The sequence below is a fragment of the Rattus norvegicus genome, chromosome 15 (assembly GCF_036323735.1).
Source record: "Rattus norvegicus strain BN/NHsdMcwi chromosome 15, GRCr8, whole genome shotgun sequence".
NCBI lineage: Eukaryota > Metazoa > Chordata > Mammalia > Rodentia > Muridae > Rattus > Rattus norvegicus.
Genome location: NC_086033.1, coordinates 45416187 through 45434986, shown reverse-complemented (window position 1 = coordinate 45434986; position 18800 = coordinate 45416187). Strand labels below are relative to the sequence as shown.

The following is an 18800-nucleotide window of genomic DNA, read 5'->3' as shown; positions in this document are numbered from 1 at the left end:
CTCTAATTTTAAACACAACTCTGGTTTGTCTTCTTTCTTGGAAATCTGCAATGGATCATTGGATCCACTGCTTAGAAACTAAATTTCAGCTGGCAAAGTATGTTTTTTCAGTGTGTTACTCTTAAGCTAATGAGGCCGTTGAACTGATACTGACTGTACAAGCAAACAGTATGCACTCTACTTCAGATTGTTTTTGCTATTCTGGAGTTTGAACCTAGGGCCTTGTGCATACTAGGCAAGTGCTCTGCCACTTAGCTACATCCCCAGCCTGTTAATCCCATTGATATGTCTGACATCCTCCTACAGTTGTTCCCTTACCAGAATCCCACTCACCCACAGTCACACCTATAACTTCTTAATTACCTCCTGTGGAAATCATTTTTAAAAATCTATTTTATATTACTTTGTTAAATAAATGCTATATTTAGTACCTTCAGTCTCTAGTTACACTTTAAGCCTAGTGCCAAAGATCTTTGTTTCTCTGAAAATGTCATAGGTAAACTGCTTGGCCTAGAACAACGCCTGGCATACAGTAGGCATTGGATAGCTGGAGTGCCAGTGTTCCTCTGCTAGGGTTTGAAAGGAAGAAGAGAGGTAAAAAGTGTAGGATAGCTGATGTCAGGGCCCTGCTGTTTCTGGTTTGCAGCTTTATAGTGCAGTGACACTGTAGCTATAACAAGTGCTCCAACAGTTCAGTCTGCTGCTTTGCATTTAGCCTTTCTGGGCTCCTGTACTCAGCCATAAAATTGATGGGACTAGATGAAGTGATTTCTGCTGTTTCTCTCTGCTTTTGTTAGTTCTCAAAGATGTCAGGAGGCAGCTCCATGTTAGTACTACTGATAAGTTGTTTTAAGATGCTGACTCAATAGGGACGGGCCTCAATTCAGACTATGTCTTTACTAAACTGACTTCTCAAGGCTTAGGAGTTTTTATTAGGTACAGAACTGAGTATGACACTCAGCCACGGGCTCTTGCTGTCTTTGCCTATTTGGTCTTCAAGGCAGGACACTTAGATGCTAAGTTACTTACTGTTCTATCTACACAGGTCTGCAGGCCTGCAGCTTGTGTGCTTTATCTTTGGAGTAGCTTCCTGAGAGGAAGTTGAGGTACTAAATTCTGTCATTCTAGTTTTTTCATGTCATGGAGTTCTCAAAATCTGTGAGGTCACCATAACACTGTGTATTTTAAGTCTTTGATTTTTCTTGACTTGTAACTTTTTGTTTTGAGTTGGTTAAGAGCACAGACTCAGGTTTTAGGCTAAAGTTTGAGTCTTCCTTAGTTATTACTGTGGTGTTGGGCAAATCAGTTTACCTTGTGAAATAAATCTATTATAAAAGGTTTACTAAAAACCCTGACTTAATGTTATTTTGATGTTTAAATGAATGTATAACTATAAAAAAACCCACTACCTTGCTCATAAGAATGGACGGGCTTGTTTTGTTTTTGAGACGTAGTCTTACTGAGTAACCCTGGGTGATCCTGGGACTTGCTTGCTGTTCTTGAACTCACAGAGATCCACCTCCAACTGCCTCTTAAGTGCTACCATATCTGGCCTGATATTTTTTGAGACTGTGTCTCTTGTGGCTCAGAACTCCTTTCTTTTTTAATGTGGTATATAGTCTTTGCTGGCATGGAGTTCAAGATCTTCTTGCCTCAGTGCTGATATTTCAGGTGCACATGAGCATGCCTTTCTTGTAAGAGCCATGTAAAGATTTATTTTTATTTCAATGCTTAGAGCAAGTAAGGGATTAGTTGAAGAAACTGGGGAATTGTTTTATTTATTTTATGTAGATGCTTTGCCGGCACATATATCTTTGTACTGAATGTGTGCCTTTTGCCCACCAATGTCAGATAAAGGTGTTAGATAACCTCTAGATTTGCAGTTGCAGACAGTTGTGGGGCTGCCATGTAGGTCCTTATAATCAGACTGGGGTTCTCTGGAAGAGTAGTCAGTGTTCTTATCCTCTGAGCCATCTCTGTAGTCCATAGAGTATTTTTAAAATAGCTGCTAATACTTTGTTGGCCAAAGTGAAGGCTTAGTATGTTTATGTGTGGACACTCAAACTCTTAAATCTGTGGATGACCTTAAACTTAAACTGATGATCCTCTTGCCTCCACCTCCCACATGCTAGGAATATAGGACAATGTAACTATGCTTAGACTTTAAAAATTCTTCTAGTTAGCTAATGAGTTTATGACATCTTCATATATATGGAACATTGTATTTTGCTTTTATTCCCTCCCCTCATGGTACACGGGTTTTGATTACACTTATAGAGACTAAACAAATTGAAGACTGGGTTGTAGACTAGAGACACATAAGACATAGTAGGATCACAAAAAACTATTAATTAGCATAAAAGCAGCCCCTCTAAACAAATAGGAGGAAGTTCTGATGAGGTTGGGGTGCTTAAAACATCTTGACCTGGGTGATAGGTGTATAGATAAATGTTGGCCATTTTTGATTAACCTGAATATTTTTGGTTTGTTAGCTTTTTGATTTTATTTTTTGTTTGTTTCTTTCCTCCCCCTCCTCCCCCTGCTCCCCCTGCTCCCCCTGCTCCCCCTCCTCCCCCTCCCCCTCCCCCTCCACCTCCACCTCCACCTCCACCTCCACCTCCACCTCCACCTCCACCGTGTAGCCCTGGATGTCCTGGAACTCACTCTGGCCTTGACCTCAGATCGCCTGCCTCTGCCTCTTAAGTGCTGGAATCAAAGGTGTGTGCTAGCACAGCTCTGCCATTTGTTTTTAAAAGATTTATATATTTTTTATGTTATTGGTGTTTTGCTTGCATGTATGTCTGTGAAGGTGCCAGGTCCCCAGAAATTGGAGCTACAAAAAGTTGTGAGCTGCCATATGGGTCCTCTAGAAGAGGAGCCAGTGGTCTTAACCACTGAGCCATCTTTCCAGCCCCTGGTTTTGGTTTTAATACTTTAAAACATTTATGTTTGTTTGGGGAAGGTGGCAGGTCTATGCAGGCTTGTTTGGTTTTGAATCCAATGCCCTAGTAATGGCTAGGATGAAACACTGCAAATTCCCTTTACTCCCTTGTCTGTGATCCTGAAGACAATCTTAAGCTCTTGTATTGTTCCTTGTGCTCACTTGCATTTGGGGAGGAGTAAAATGATGATGCAGCTGCATCAGTTTTACACACTTCAGCTCAGTCTTCTCTCTAATAGATGAAGACTAAGCTCTTCCCATCATCAGCCACATCTCTTTGCCCTTTAGTGCCACTTGTGTGTTTTGTTTGAGAGTCTGCCTGCATTGTTAGCACCATGTTCATGTTTAGTGTTGAACCAGTGGGGATCCATGCTATCACTTTCCCTAGTTATTGACTGTTCATTTTTGTGTCTGTCTGAGTCTTTTTTTTTAACGGATTTTTTTTTTTTGGTTCTTTTTTTTTTTTTTTTTCGGAGCTGGGGACCGAACCCAGGGCCTTGCGCTTCCTAGGTAAGCGCTCTACCACTGAGCTAAATCCCCAGCCCCTGTCTGAGTCTTTTTTTGCAGCATAAAATCTGATAGCAGAGCTTCTGATCTTTAAGGGAAGTGTGTGGAGTGGTGTGATGAGCTTGTACTGCCCATCAGTCACATCAGTAGAGAGCCAGGCCACAAGTTCTCCCATTTTCTATTCCCACCCCTTCATTTTTTCCTATCTATAGCTCTTAGTATATTCATACTATAGTATAGCTATAGTATGAATTCAAATTGTAAAATGAAACAGCAGGGATTCCCTACCCCGCCCCCCCCAACCCCACTTCCATTTGGTCTTTGAGATCAAACTCGAGGCTGGCCTCAAACTCCTTATGTAGCACTCCTAAACAGACTCCTAAATTCATTGTGTAGCAGAGGCGCCCTTGGAACTTGTGATCCTCTGGCTCCCATCTCAGAAGCCTTAGGATTGCAGGAGTATACCACTACACCCTGCTAATTTAATCATTTTTAAGATATAATTTTTAACTTTTAAATATATTTCTAACCTGCATATTTGATAGTCTTAAGCTTTATTTCATAGGGAATTATTTTAGGATAGGATTTTGTTACCTAAAACCTGATTTTATGAAACCTGAATCAAAATGCATTGTATCTTTGCTTCCTGTTTTGGTAGAATTTAGACTTGTTGACTGGTTCTTGGCAAAATATTTTTTCCTCCTCCTGTTCTTCAAGATAGGGTTTCTCTGTGTAAAATAGCCTTGGCTGTCCCAGAACTTGCTCTGTAGACCAGGCTGCTGTCCCTGAACTCAAAGAGATTCACTTGACTGTCTTCCAAGAGCTGGAATTAAAGGCATGCACTACCACCACCTTCTCTTTCTCTGTCTGAGATATCTTCTAGAACCAGGTTTGCTACTGATTGACCTAGTCATCTTCATGGGCCATGCTGCTGCTCTAGAAATTTGCCCGGTAAATAACTTTACTGGCAGTTTGTAGTATCAGAGTTTCTTTGTTGTATTTTTTTTTTTGAAGATTCATGTATTTATTATATATAAGTACACTGTCGCTCTCTTCAGACACACCAGAAGAGGGCATCAGATCTCATTACAGATAGTTGTGAGCCATCATGTGGTTGCTGGGATTTGAACTCAGGACCTTTAGAAGAGCAGTCAGTCAGTGCTCTTAACCACTGAGCTATCTCTCTAGCTCTCTTTGATGTATTTTAAGGTAATTTTTTTTCTTTTATACGTTTACTGATTACAAGTCTATAAGAAGTAGTGGCTATTAAAAGTGAATTAGCTGCCATTTGTTTCAAGTTTTTAAAATAAATTGAAAATTAAAATTTTATAACCAATTTAAAATCAGTCAAGTCCTTGGAAATGGTGGAATGTGAATGAGGGACATTGCTTGACTCAGTAGGCAAATTGCCTGGTTCTTTAGGATGAGTTGTAAGAATACAGATAATGACATTGTAAGTTAACGCTTTAATGGGAAAATTGAAATGTTGAAGATCGGTATTTGGCTAGCAGTCTCAGTTGTGATTTTCCCTTTTCTTACCTGAGGTGAAGATTGAAATTATAATTGAGTAATTAAGGTGCCTCAGGTTGCTTCCTTAATAGAAGAAAGAAATAAAAACCTGGAGGGCTGGAGAGGTGGCTCAGTAGTTAGTCCAGAGGACCTGGGGCCAATTCCCAGCACCCACATGACAGCTAAAAACTGTCTGTAACTCCTGTTCTAGGGGACCCGTATACAGACATATATACAAGCAAAACACCAATGTACATAAATATACAAATTATTAATAAACCAGGAAGTTTTGACACATACCTTTAATCCCAGCAGTCAAAAGGCAGAGACGGGCAGATCTCTTTGAGTTGGAGGCCAGCCTGGTCTACAAAGTGAGTTCAGGACAACCAAGGCTATTACCCAGAGAAACCCTACATTGAACCAAAAAACCAAGAACAAAACAAAACAAAACAAACAAAAAAAAAAAACCCCAAAAAAACCCAAAAACAAAACCCTGGACACAGATTAGAGTTTTTTCTGTCTATGCCAAGTGTGTAGAAGAGTTGGCCTGGTTGTTAATTAACAACAGCTGCAAGGATTGTTGGACATTTATATAGTACAGGCTCATGGAGTATACATTTATTTATTTTTTCCTCTTTGTTTATTTGTTTTCCCCCAGACAGGGTTTTTCTGGCTAACCCTGGCTGTCCTGGAACTTGCTCTGTAGACCACGCTGGCCTAGTGTTCTTTAATACAGAATTTAAGATAGCAGATTATTTTGTTACTTCCAGTGAGATCCAGCTCCACAGGGTTCTTCCTTTACCTTCCTTGTCTGTATTTGTATCTTTTGTAGAAATGCCTAAAGTAGCCCTGTGCTGTCTTTTGTTAGACTGTAAACATCTGCATCTTAGGTAATGTGAAGCTGGTGAAGTGGCCTGCATTTTGGGGTTTTTATGCTAGATAACAATCTAGTTTTTTGTTTGTGTTTGAGACAGGGTTTCACTGTGTAGTCCTGGCTATTCTGGAGCTTGTTCTGTATCCAGGCTTCTGCATCCCAGAGTGCTGGGGTTAAAGGCGAGCGCTACTACCACCTGGCGTATCTTTTCATTTTTAAAATTATGTTTATGTATATATTGTTCAGTGACTCACATGGTGGAGATTAGAGGACAGCTTGGAGTGTTTTATGTGGGTCCCTGGGGATTGACTACAGATTAGCAGTGGGAAGAGTCTTAACTACTGAGCTATCTCACTGGTCTTACTTTTTTTGTATTTGGAGATGCTGTCTCATTCTGTTGCCCAGGCTGGCCCAGAACTCATAGCAGTCTGCCTCCTGCTTCTGCTTTCCAATGTGCTGAGATGACTGGCTTGAGCCATTCTTCCTGGACCATTGCTTTATATGTATTCATTGGTTAATCTTCACAAAAGCCCTGTGAAATAAGCAGACCACATTGAGAAGGTTAATGTATTAACTGTAATCTTGGGCAAGTAGAGCCACTAAGATACTTATCTTGTCTTCATTTTCCTAATGCAATTTCATTTCAAATGCTGATCTCCAACCTGAGCTCTGTGGCTGTACCTGTAATCACAGCATTCTGGAGATTTGGGGCCAGAGAGACTGTGAGTTTGAGGCTATTGTAGGATACAGAGCAAGACCCTGTCAAAAAAGGACAAGTTGATCCTGTTTTAATTCAGATTGTTTTTAATTTAGTCAATTTATTTTAGTAGATTTAATTTAATTTAGTAGATGTTCAAGATGTTCAGCCTTGCCCCTCCCGAGTACTAGGAATATAGGCCACCATGAACATGCCTGGGCTTTTCTGCTTGTTTTGCTTGGTGTTTACAATGCAGTTTATTTTAGGGGAAGCCGACACCAGTATGACACCTTGAACTGAGGACCTTGCATATACAAGGCAAGCATTCTACTGCGGACCCCCAGCCCATACTTTTGTTTTGATATTATTTCAGTTTGGGCATTTACTGAATTTTCTGCTAATGTTATTTTGAAAAAGATATGAACTCTAGACGGGTTAGAATTCTTTATGAAGCTTTTAATGACGAATGTAAGTTTGTATGTGTTTATACACAGTCATTTTTCTGGTCAGAATTTATAACCACTGTGAAAATAGTTGTTACTAAGTCTTATTGCTCTCAGTGTATGGTTTGGCAACCTCTAAACTCATTGAAAACATTTATGAATTTAAAGTATTTTCATAATACTATACATTACAATGAATTTGCCTTCTATACTGTGTTGTTTATAGCAATGGTGAGAAAGATGTGTCAGTCTGTAGGAGTCTTGGTTGGTGTTAATCAGTGCAGTGGCACCAGCATTACTAGTGGTCACAGTAACCTCAGTAACACATTGGAGCCACTGAGAGCATGATGAGGATGAGGATGATATCTTTTGAGACAGAGTCTCTATGTAGTCTTGACTGGACTTGAACTCAGATCACAGTTCACCTGCCTCTGCCTCCTCCCAAGTGCTAGGAGTAATGGTGTGCACCACCACACCCAGCTAGAACTGACCAGTTCTTCAGAACACCCTTGGCACAGCAGTAAGAAGTGTTACTTTCGGCTTGAATACCTGGCAGATAAAAGTTTTATTACAAAATGGAAAACACCAAAAGCATTTCTGCAGCAGGGTAAGGCGTATACTATGTAAGGAAGAGCTTTGGTAAAGCTCTTTACAGAGCTGGCTGCTCTCTTTGTTTTATTTTACTTTAAAGAGCTGACAGCATACATTTAATCCCTGAAGCAGGCAGATCTCTATGAGTTTGAGGCTAGCCTGGTCTACATAGCAAGTTTTACACCAGCCAGGGTTATACAGTAAAATCTAATCTCAAAAATAAGTAAAGAACTAATAAATGGTGCAGGCCAGCAAGACTAAACTTGGAGAGTGGAGTAGGAGGATCAGGAGTTGGAGGCCACCTTGGGCTGCAGAGTTTACAGCAGTTTGGGCTATGGGCTTTGTGAATGCCTATGTCCAAAAGAAAAAAAGAAAAGGAAAAAAAAAAAAAGAAAGACCTGACAGGGAGTAGTTATTGAATTATTGAATCATGGATATTTGGTTTTCTCAGATGAGCATTGAACCTGTTGATGTAATAGTATTTGTTGACAATGGTAAAATTTGAGTTTTCAAGCAAAAGTTGGGGTTTTGGAAAATGTGTATGTCATCATGGACTTGACAGTTTCAGATTTTCAAAGGCCTTTCCGATGAAATCAGTAGTACTAACATTGTGTAATGAATTGTGTCAGTGCTTTGGAAAATCTGCATGTCTAAGTAATGTGTTACAGGTGACCAGTGCATGAGGTGTTAGAAGCATTTGTTGAAGCAAGTATAAGCAAGGGCTTTGGGACTGAGGATGCAGGCCACTGCGCTCTTTTCAGGTTACAGAGCTCTAAGAAACTACTGCCTGTCGGGCTAGAGAGATGCTTTTCCAGGGGTTCTGAGTTCAGATTCTCAGCAACCACACAGTGGCTTACAACCATCTCTAATGAGATCTGATGCCTTCTTCTGGGGTGCATAAAGACAGTATACTTGTATATAGATAGATAGATAGATAGATAGATAGATAGATAGATAGATAGATAGATAGATAGATAGATAGAATCCTAAAAAAAAAAAAAACAAAAACAAAAAAACCAAAAACTATCACCTGTCAAATTTGACTGTAGTGCTATCACTACCTACCCACCTCAAGACTATTAAATAATATTCTTCCCTTATCAGCCACATTGCTACATGAGGCTGTTTTTTTCCCTCCCAGAAAATGCAGCTGATTGTCATGTCATGAGAATCTTGTTAAAGCAGGCCAGGCACTGAAGAGATTTGCAGCAGTGTAAACCACCAGCTCAAATTTGTCTCTTTTTTTTTGTTTTGAGACTGGTTGTAAACTTTGATCCTCTGCCTCAAATTACCAAATATTGATATTATAGGTGTGTGCTGCCACATCTTGTTTATAACGTGAATGACTTGATTGCTTGCTGGATGGATGGATGGATGGATGGATGGATGGATGGATGGATGGGTCTCATCATGTAATCCTGGCTGGCCCTTGAACTCTCTTATGTAGGACTGGTTGGCCTCTAAAAGCAGAAGATCTGCCTGCCTCTCCCGGTCTCCCAAGAGATGGCTTAAAGGTGTTTCAACCAAGCCCAGCTCTACCTTTTTGAGACAGGGTCTCACTGAATTTTGAGCGTACTGATTGACTTCAGAAGAGGGAATACAGTAGAGTTTAATCAATAATGGCTCACTAGGTATAGAAAAACACCACAGGGTTTAAGAGCACTTAGGTCTATCCAAATCAGGCAGTTTGTGACAGGAGTCATAAACACTTTTTAAAACACACGCACACACACTTTTAAACAGGGTTTCATGATTGTACTTGATTACCCTTGAATGTGCTAGACCAGGCTGCTCTCAGACATCTGGATTAAAAGTGTGCTCCACCAAGTTTGGGTATTTAACTTTTGAGCCAGAGTCTTCATTTTAGTTGTCTGAACTGACCTGGAACTCAGTATTTGGTTTAGACAGCTCTATGGCCGTCCCCCTGCCTCCACTTCCTGAATGATGGGATGCTGTACCTCTGCTTTAAACTAGTTCTGTCTTTGCATGCATATTGCAGGGGTATTTTAGTTATGATAGCGTTTATACCACTTAACCCCATTTGAGATAATCTGTCATTGTAGCTAGGGCTGATCTTGAATTTACTGTGAACCTCAGGCTGGCCTCTAGTTTAACTGATACTCCTGCTTCAGCTTCCCTAGTACTGGGGTTACAAATGAGCTTCCCTATACTGGCTAAGAGAATATTCTTTCTTAAGAATACTGATTTAAGCTAGGTGGTGTCAGTACATACATGCCTTTAATCCCCAGCAGTCGGGAAACAGAAGCAGTGGATCTCTTGAGTTAAGAGAGGAGACCAGCTTGACCTACAGATTGAGTTCTGGGATAGCCAGGGCTTCACAAAGAAACCCTGTCTTGGAAAACATAGAAAAGGAGAGAAAGAATACTGGCTTTAATATTAGTGGCATGAATCTTTAGGTACTAGTGTTGACAGGTTTAGTGTCAGCTGTTCCCTCTGCTATCTGCTTTGTCTCAACAACAGAAATAGTACAGGAATATATTGACTTGAACTATGTGTACATTTCATAATTTCATTCTGAGAGAGAAGGGGAAGAGAGAGTGTGTTAGTTAGTTAGTTAAAACTCCACAGTGTTCTGTATTAAGAAAGAAAAATATGGGGACTAAAGAGATGGTTCAGCAGTTAAGAGCACTGGCTGCTCTTCCAGAGGACCCAGCTTCAATTCCCAGCAACCACATGGTAGCTCACAACTATCTGTAATGGGATCTGATACCTCTTCTGGAAGGCATGAAGAAAGCGACAGTGTACATGAAAATAAATAAATAGATCTTTAAAAAAAGAAAGAAAGAAAAATATGGCTGACGGTATAACCCTGGGAGAACACTTGGTGTGTGTATGTGTGGCTCTGTGTTTATCCCTATTACTGCAAGAGAGACAGACATTCAGAGAAAAATGAAACTATGTAAAGAGGATTTTTTTTTGTGCGTGGTAATTTTAAATTTTTCTAAAGTTCTGGGAATGTTAGCTTTGAGCAGCATTGCTTCTGAGAACTTGCTCTTCTGCAGCTGTTGCTCTTCTGCAGACGACACATAGAAGTGCTTTGGTGTGGGCTTGTGTCGTCTTTCTTCTGTTTTGTTTTTCCAGTTTGCCTCAAGGTAAGATAAAGGTCCAAATTGCTGACTATAGTTAGATTTCTAAAGGGGATAGAAGGACTCTTCTGTATTTTCTGTTGACTACTAGGATGGTAAGATTGTTGAAAAGAACAGGCTATTGTATGTAGTAAGTAAAGAAAACAGCATGGGAATGATTGTTACTGGGATCATTTACTAACAGCACAGTGAATTCCTCGAGTGAAATACTTTTGTCTCTGCCTTTGTCTTTCTGTCCTCTTTCTTGAACCTGGGGTCATAATGCTTGTTAGGCACTTATACTGAGTTTAAGCCTAACCTGGTGATGTCTTCAGAACTTTTAGTTTAGTTTGGTTTGGTTTTTTGAGACAGGGTTTCACTGTGCAGCCCTGCCTGTCCTCTGCCTTCCAGGTTCTAGAACTAAAGGCGTGAACCTGACTCCATAACTTTTTAAAGGTTTATTTATTTATGTGAGTACACTGTAGCTGTCATCAGACACATCAGAAGAGGGCATCAGATCCTATTACAGATAGTTACCATGTGGTTGCTGGGAATTGAACTCAGGACCACTGGAAGAGCAGTCAATGCTCTTAACCACTGAGCCATCTCTTCCCCCAAACTTTTGATCCCATAAACATTGAAGCTCCATGGAAGATGGTGGTCCTACATCACTACAATGGAGGCTCACCATTGTACTTAACTACTTAAGACACCTCAAGTAAAGGCAACCAAGCAGCCTTTTGTGTGAGACAGGGTGAGACAGGTAGCTTTGGTTGTCTTGGAACTTGCTATGTAGATCTAGCTGGCCTCCCAAATGCTGCCATAAAAGCACACCTGCTTCAAGCAGTCTCTTATGATTGGTTTATTAAACTCACATAGATCAGGTTGGTCTCCAATTCATAATTCTCTGTTTATGTCTCTTAAGGGACCTGGTACAGGGAAAGAACAGACTCCTGAAGGTTGTCCTTTGACTGCCTTTCAGTCTGTGACACACATGCACCACATATATGCACACTAAATAATTACGGTTCGATAAATGTAAAATGTCTGCTAAGTGTTAAAGGAAACAGCTAACGTTAGCCTGTTTCCCTGTAGCACTTTTTAGCTATGAACTCATACAGTGTCATCTCTCGAATTTTAGACATGTCTATTAACATCTGGGTCTTTTCTGTTGTGAACATATATTTCATAAAATACATGCTTTGCATTATGCTAAGTCACGTTTGAATGATAAGTGGCTGTAGTTGTATGTCTAACTGGTATATTTAGTGTAGACATTTGGGTTGAGAATTATTTATTTTAGTTAAAAACTTTTTTTGAGACAAAATTTTATGTAACTCAGGCTAACCTCAAACTTACTAGTATTCAAAGATAACTTTGATGACTTTCTGATCCTCTTGTTTAACCACTACCAAGAGTGCAGGAACTACAGGGATATATCACACCATACTTGGTTCATATAGTTCCTAACACTTTATTTAGGATATATTTATTAAGAAATACGATTGTTGGATCAATACATCTTTTTTTATGACTTCTGATTCATAGTGACAATTTGCCTTAGGACATTGGGGTTGGTTTTCTTTGTTGGGAGGGGGTCAGCTTTGGTTTTCATCTATCAGTGACTGATGGTGTCTATCTCCTGACCTTAATAATATGTATCATGATATTAACCATATAGCAGCATCGTTTCTGGGTTTCTTTTCTTTTCTTTTTTTTTTAATGGGTGCTTACATAGCAGTTCAGCGAACAAGTATGTTCAGTATGTGAGAATAGGTTTCTAAATAAAGTAATTTTGAATAGGTAGAAAGGAAGTCAGGTGAACAAACACTTAGGTAGTCTAAAATTAAGTAAAGGTTTCTATGGTCCTTACTGCTAGTCAAAAGGTTAAATGCAATGATGTCTAGTATAGGCACATGATGAGCATTCAAGAAGCTTAGTTGGTGTAGCTCAGTTGTTAATATTAACAGACTGCCATCTAACAGCAATCTTCTTGAGTTTTTTGAAGATTTTGCTTTTCTTTTTATAGGTATGAATGTTTTACTTGCATGTTTGTTTGCAAAATGTGCCAGAAGAGGGTGTCAGGTACTCTGGAAGTAGACTTATGTGGGTGCTAGGATTCCAACCCTGGTCTTCTGAAGAGTCTGCTGAGTCATCTTTTCAACTGAGTAATAGAAGAATCTTAAAGGCATATTCTAATGCTCAACTCAAGATCACTTAGTTGTTTGGAACACAGGAAATACCTGTTGCTTTCATAAGTATTGCTTGCCTTGGCTGGGTTAGGAGATTGGGAAAGTAAGCCAAGAATATTGATCGTATCAGAGTTGAAGTTAGGCAGTGAAGTGGCACTTTGACTGTTTGGGTAGTCTAAAATTAAATGTTTAGTAACAAAAGTTCAAGTGTGGTCATATTTTTTGAGGAAGAGTTGCTCTAAGCAGAGGTTGGGAGTTGTGTGGTATTGACCCTAATTGCTGCAGGTTTTAGAAAAAAGTCATGCCTGAAACTTCCCTTGCTACTCAAGATAATAGTGGAAATGGTACATAGTCGCTTTTCTGTCTTCCTCAGGAAAGAATATGGTCAATACATATCTCAGGTCTTTTGCCAGAACCTTCTAGACTGATGAATATATTTAATGTCCTTAGGAAATCTACAGATGTTTGAGGAGCTTAGACAACAAATTGCATTGCCAGTGAGCATTTCATATCCCTCCCCCCTTTTTAAATTCAGAGTCTTTATGTGGATATGCTTGGGGGTAAGAATCCACCTTTGATTCTTCATTTGGGTCCAGGGTTGTGCAATTTGAACATTGCAGGGGCATCACTGCTGCTGCTTGCTGCCAGAGAGACTGGGTATGCTCTGGTTTTGTTTTGTTTTGTTTTTCTAGGGGAAGGGAGTTCTATTATGAAAATAACAATTCTTTTACTTTGTTTCTGAGTGGATCCATTGTGCTGAAAATTGTTGTAGACAATTGCCAGGGAATTCTTTTTAGGTATTAAACACAGTGGGCAAACTTGGAATGGGGAGCTTTGTACTGGCCTTAAGTATACAGTCATTTCTAGATTAAACTCAAGTTTAGTTGAGGTTGTATCTTGCTGTTTAGTCAGGGTTGCTTATGCTAGATTATGTTCTAATGTGAGAATGAATTTAACAAAATCTTATTTGTTTAATTTTAATTGTCCTTTCACAATTTCATTTGAATATATGACATTTTTGTCATTTATCCTTCCTATTACCTTCTCATCCCATTGTGTTCAACCCTTCCTTCCCAGGGAGTTCACCCTTTTATTTCCATTTTTTTTTGTTGTTTACTTCCTTGTTTTTGTGACTCACTGAGTTTAATTTAATTAGAGTTGCTTTTATGATCAGATATTGTTTATTATAGTTAAGTCAGAATATTCCTGTAGCCCAGGGTAGACTTGAACTATTTTTTCGCCCACGTTGGCTTGGATCTTTTGGCAGTCTTCCTCCTCAGCCCCTTAAGTACTGGAGTTACAGGTGTGAACTACGATGCTGGTTCACGGGCCTGTTCTTTACTGGCATCTTTCTGTTGTCCTGTTGAGTAGCAACCATCTTTGACAAGGTCTTCTCTTTCAAAGCATCTAATCTTAGATTTAGTTTTGGTTCATTTTCTTTTTTGTACATAGTTTGAAGTGAACAATTTTTTGACTTTGACCTATCCTTGAAATTCTTCTCTGACTTCTAAAGTGTTGGCTTATGTTTTCATATTTGTAAAATACATGTCATACAGCTGTTTTTCACAAATCAGCCATGGTATTTTATCACAGCAGTAGAAACCCTAACTACAATAGCAACTATTTTCATAGCAATCTTCCTTCACTTATAGGGTATATTATTATTTCATGCACACTCAGACAGCAGATTATTCAACAGAGATTACTGGTAAAGGACTTATATCAGCAGATTCAAGTTCAAGGTCAAATTCCTTAGTTATTTCACATAATAAAAATATTTTTGTTTGAATTAGGATTTAATAACATTCATACTGCTATCAGAAGCAGGAAGCAAATAGTAAAAGAATTAATAGTTCTGAGTAAAAGTTAGGAAAATTCTCCCCAAAAGTAGAGCAAAAAAGGGAGACAAGGGGGAATCAAATCAGTCTAGAATCCCAGAGATGTGTTAGAGGCTCTCCAGAAAGAACAAATGTTAGAGAAAAGGAGAAAACAGGCAGAATTTACAAGTTGAGAAGGTCCACCTTGTACCACCATCTCAATTACAGAGAATAACAAGAGCATACCACTTAGAAAGGAAGAAACCCAACGAGGATAGCACCAAGATCTTCAGCTCCTGAAATGCATCAGAAGCACCACCAACAAAAGCAGTGTCTTCCAGAAGCCAGGGAAAAGTGAACAAGCCGTGTCAGGCTGTGCAGCACCCTAAACCTGAAGCGAGCCAACTATGTCCAGTCTGTAGCACTCAGGGCTCATAGTGAATGAATGGAGCCTCCCCACAGACGGAGGTCTGTGTTGTGTGGGGTTGTCAAGAGTGAACTTTATAGATGACAGCAGTTACGTTCCCTTTTCCCAGTAGCTCTAGGTTTGTGAGAAGGATACAGAACTGTCAACCAGCAGCACGACGGTATAGGCGCTCATTATTCTCCGCTCCTCTACCTTCTTTTCCCAGGAAACTGAGTGCTCGTCACAGAACTTAAGATAGCAGTTTATTCTGTTACTTCCAGTGAGATCCAGCTCCACAGGGTTCTGCCTTTACCTTCCTTGTCTGTATTTGTATCTTTTGTAGAAATGCCTAAAGGAGCCCTATACTGTCTTTTGTTAGACCGTAAACATAGAATCTGCATCTTTGGTAATGGCTATCTTTAGGAAGGTGAGGCCTGAGGTAAAGGACTTGTATATTCTGTAGGGAAGCTTTTTAGTTATTTAACCCTAACTAAATATTTTGTTTTGTGAGCTAGAATACACTTGGTAATTTAAGATTTGCTCTCAAGTATTTACACATTGCACAGCACTAGGTACACCTATCACAGCGTGGTGTTGTGGGGACCTCTGCTCAGCAGTGATGACTATGCACCCTGCTGAGTAGTTCTGCCTATCTCTGCCTCCCTTTGTGACTATAGTTACTGTTGAAGAGTAACTGAGCTTACTGAGTTTTGTAATTTGCAATGTTAGAATTCAGTTACAGGGGCTAGAGTGGTTCCGAGCATGGACCAGTGTTGGATTCTCACCAGTTACCAGCAGTGCAGCATGCGACAATCTAACTCCAGTCCCAGGGATCTGACTCCCTTCTGGCCTCCATGTAACTCCATACATGCAGTATACAGACATACATGTAGGCAACACATACACAGACAGGGTTTCTCTGTAGCTCTGGCTCACAAACTTTTTAAAATTAAAAAAACAGCAATAAAGCTGCTAAGAAGTGGAGATTGTAGTGCAGTAGGATTGCTGCAAAGTTCAAGGCTACTGTTGGTTATATGATAAATTAGTTGACTACCAGGCCAGCCAGGGCTATATACTAAAACTCTGTCTCAGGAAATAGTTTATTACTATTTAAACGTATTGCTAAGTTTAAATTGCTTTGTGGAGTTTTTGTGACAGTTTATGTGGTCTAGGCTGCTTGTGACTTGTAATTCTCTTCCCTTAGACCAATGATAGTAGGGTTATACATGTATGTTACCACACCTGGCCTAAACTAGTGTTTTGAATTGACTTTGTTGACACTGAAGTTTTAGAATTCAGCAGTTAGTAAAATTACCATAGAAGAAAATACCCTGGGAATTACTGATATAGGTGAAAACATTGTTTTCTTCAAAAGTAGAATTAGACTAATTAGGTAGAAAAACTAATACACATTTCCTATCACTTTTTATCAAAACAGGCTTTGAAAGAACGTGCAAAGTACCTTATTTAAGCAATAGCAGAATTGACTTGTGGTAGTGAATTGTGATCTAAACCCATGTGTTAAAACAAACAGACATTCTGAAATGTCCAACAAGCATAATAGGGAGAGTTCAGTATCCTTGGAAACCCTGGAAGAGTGCCCTAACTAAGCTGTGAGAAGCACTTGGCAGGTACAAACTAGTAGCTGGAAAAAATGACATTGCTGACTGTTTTAGTGTTTGTTTACAGGGTTGAGAACCCCCTGGAGAGTAAGAGAAGGGACCTGTATTCATTGGCCTGAGTAGAAATGACAGTGGACTATAGGATAATGGCTAGATTAATGAGTATTTTGTATTTTGAAACAGGGATTAAAAATCAAATAGCCTGAGATCTGGGACTGTAACTAAATGGTAGAATGTCTGCCTCATAGGTCTGGGGAGGACCTGTGTTAGGTGCTCTTAAACAGCGGCAACACATACACAAACCTGGGCACACTGGGGGTCGGGGAGGCAGGGAGGCAGCTAGGGCTGGAGGAGAGAATCTTACTTAACCTTGAAGCTCAAAGATGAAACTTAACTGCTCTAGGCAGTTCCCTCTTTAAGTTGTAGCGTTGCTACCTGGCCATGAAGTTCTTAACTGTTTTTGTATGCTGACCAAGGAGCTGTAGTAGGCATCCTCTAAGATGCCTCCAATGGGTACTGCCCTCTGGTGTTCTGGTCTTTTTGTAAGTTTCTCACTTGAATATGACAGGCCTAGCAACTGGCTCTTACAAGCATGATGGAAGTGATGACATACACTTACAGATGAGGCAACCCAAAGGGTTTAGGCTGCTCCCTTTCATTTTCCTGACCTGCTACCATGATTGTGAACTTTGCTTGAATCCATGTGGCAGAGAACTGCTATCTCAGGTAAGCATCCAGGAAAACTGATGCCTGACAGCAGACATGGGAGTGAGTCTGTAGTTGATACCTACATAATTTTCCTCTGGAGGGAGCATCCTCTCATCTAACAACCAAAAAAATAAGGCCACAGGAAACAATAGTTTTTATTTTGAAGATACTAATCCAGTGGTGTTACACAGAAAATCTCCATGTTACCAAGTCTAAAATTAAGGCCCCATTGCTCATATCTTTCTAAGTTCTTTTAAATGTAGCTTATCACTACTGCTTTTCCAAAACACTGTCTGCTTAGCTTGTGGAAAAACATTCCACCTTACCAGCAGCCCCCTTGTCCAGTCATCTCTTCATGTGGTTCCTGCTCAGCTGCCAAGGATAGGAGAGCCTTAAGGCTCTTAACCCACAATCCTGGTTTTCTTTGCCTATCCCACAAGAAAATCACCTTGAAGTGTCACATGACTTTAAGTGCCCTCTGTAAACTACTGCCAAATCTGTCTAGCTGCCGATACAACATTTTGCTCAAATACCCAGGGAGAGATGTGCAGATGGACTACAGCTTTCTTCGTTTTCTCCTGCTGGCTTTCTTTTTACAACCTTGTTACTGCTCTTTGGTTGTCCGTCCGTCTGTCCATCGTGTTTCTGTCAGGGCTGCCTTCAGAAAGCATTCTGCTGCTGCCAGCCAGCTCTGACTCTTCTCATCCCTTGCTTAGTAAGACCACATTCACAGTTAGCACTTGAAAACATAACTTCCTTTGAAAAATATAATGGAGACAAGGAATTGAATTTTGAGTATAGTTGCAGACTAGGTCAGGAAATGACTACCTGACTTTTACTTAAGCAAATTGAGGTTGGGGATTTAGCTCAGTGGTAGAGCGTTTGCCTAGGAAGCGCAAGGCCCTGGGTTCGGTCCCCAGCTCCGAAAAAAAAACCAAAAAACAAACAAACAAACAAACAAACAAACGGTTGGGGATTTAGCTCAGTGGTAGAGCGTTTGCCTAGGAAGCGCAAGGCCCTGGGTTCGGTCCCCAGCTCCGAAAAAAAGAACCAAAAAACAAACAAACAAACAAACAAGCAAATTGAGAGGAAAAGAAATTTTTAAAAAGATACAAGCAGAAAGGATTTACTGAAATTGCCTTTCTCCCTTTTGTTTGGCTCTTCAGTGTCTCAGGCTAACCTAGAAGACCCTTTACAGGAAGTGCCTATCTTAAGTGTTGGGAGTGTGGTATTTATATTGCTATTTTTATAAAGGTATGTGAGGTGTTCCTTTTGACTAAGGGCTTGTAAGGAAGTCAGTGGTGTAATCTTTTGGATTAGTTATCCAGTAGACCTTTTGTCTTTACAGTATATTTGCTCTTTAGATGCTGTTAAATGGAGCTTGTGAGTCAAATATCTGCCTCTTAG

At 39.9% G+C, this 18800-nt stretch overlaps 1 protein-coding gene across 7 annotated transcripts in view; it reads left to right on the top strand.

Annotated features, from left to right (window-relative positions):
* The window catches only part of Ppp2r2a (protein phosphatase 2, regulatory subunit B, alpha), a 59287-nt gene that overhangs the window by 4442 nt on the left and 36045 nt on the right, over positions 1–18800 (top strand). The gene's annotated exons all lie outside the window — the stretch shown is intronic.